We start from the raw sequence: 1,658 nt of genomic DNA, 5'->3' as shown, positions 1-1,658 counted from the left end.
CTTTCAGAATGGCAGTAACGTTCCCTTCATTTTTGAAATGACTCCTTAAAGTTTCCATTATGTCATTGTATTGCCAATAGCACTGATTTATACAGATGCATGTATTTTCTGTCATTGAGAAAATAACTCAATGCCCATAAATGTTGCCAGTATTGATGAATAAATCAATGCCTGAATATTATACGTGAAGATTGAGTGGAAGAACGCATATGACAACTTCCACCTCCTCCATCCTTCAACTTCTCCCTCATTCCTTTCTGCTATGTTGTCCCACCCTCCTTTCCTTTCTAATGATCCTCATCATTGAGCTCGTAATAATACTAAGCTGAACAGAAATCGCATTAAACTAAAAATTCTCCCCACCCCCCCCCCTCTATATTTCGAGCTGAATGAACAGCACTTAGCTGTTTTCATTTCATAATAATCTAATTTCTTATAATTGTTATCGACTAGCAATATAACCAAATTTAGGCTACTCGTGATTCTTTTGTTTTATTCTTTTCATAAAATGCAATACAGAATTGTCACCCGCATAAGTTTGTTGAATTCATTGCAAATCGCTCAGTTACTGAATTTCTGCGATTAGGGTTTTTCTCACATTGTATGTGGCGCGCTGATGCAGTGCTCAACCACGTTTGCAGTCTTACTATAAATCATCATAAGGTTTTAACAAAAGTTTAGTTAAAGCAAAATTTCAATAGTAAATAAGCTGTCAAGTGGCATACCCACTGGTGCAGCCGCTTACCATCATGTTGTCTACGCTGCGCACTTGTTAAATTCTGTGCTTAGATAAATTGTATATTATAAAATTTCTGAAAAAGTATTTTATTTTCGAAACTATTTTCAATGGAAGCTATTTTTTTATTATCCATATAATTTTGATTAGAAGAAAAGCATTGATAAAATATAAATTATTGAATCACCTTGTACTTTCAAGCAACTAAATTACACAACATGCATAAATACGCAGTAATAGCATTTCCGTTTATTTTTAGTAATTTGCGATGCTTCATGTTAATATGTTTCCGTTTTAGGTAATTTTAGGGACAAAATTTGCATAACAATGCAATATTACGTAGTAATAGGAAGTGTGTAAATAAAAACGTAATAAATTTCATCGTCTCGTTTCATAATGTTGCTCATAATGTTTATTTTACTGCGCTATTACTGATGGAAAATTAGGTTGTTCTTCCTGAGGTTCCTGAGCAAAGTAAATAGTTATTTGCATAATTTACTTAGTATTATACATCTAATCAGAGAACTTCGATTACATTAGGTTATTCAGTTCAATGCAATGCTATCAATCTAGCACGTGGTCAACTATAATTCCGCTCTTCAACACCATCCATGAATAACTGGTAAGTTGGATTTGATATTTTGGTGGTGGTATGCTATGCATGTTACTATACTTATATGGTGAATGGAAACTGACGGGTTTCTTTTCTATTGTTGTTATTGCTAACTTTCAGGTACATCAGATGCGGAAGAAGAAGAAGTATCTATTTCTGTTTTTATTTAGAGATGACTGCATTAATATAATTCACTTTTAGAATTTGCATTATGTTATTTATATTCATATCAGTGAATATGAAAACAGCCAAATTCTGAAAACTAACTGAATATGGTAACTATGCCTTATGATGAATACGCCTTGCTTT

This window comes from Trichinella spiralis (assembly GCF_000181795.1).
Source record: "Trichinella spiralis strain ISS 195 chromosome Unknown Scfld2, whole genome shotgun sequence".
Taxonomy (NCBI): Eukaryota; Metazoa; Nematoda; class Enoplea; order Trichinellida; family Trichinellidae; genus Trichinella; species Trichinella spiralis.
The sequence above is the reverse complement of the archived record's forward strand: the minus strand, read 5'-3'. Positions refer to the sequence as shown.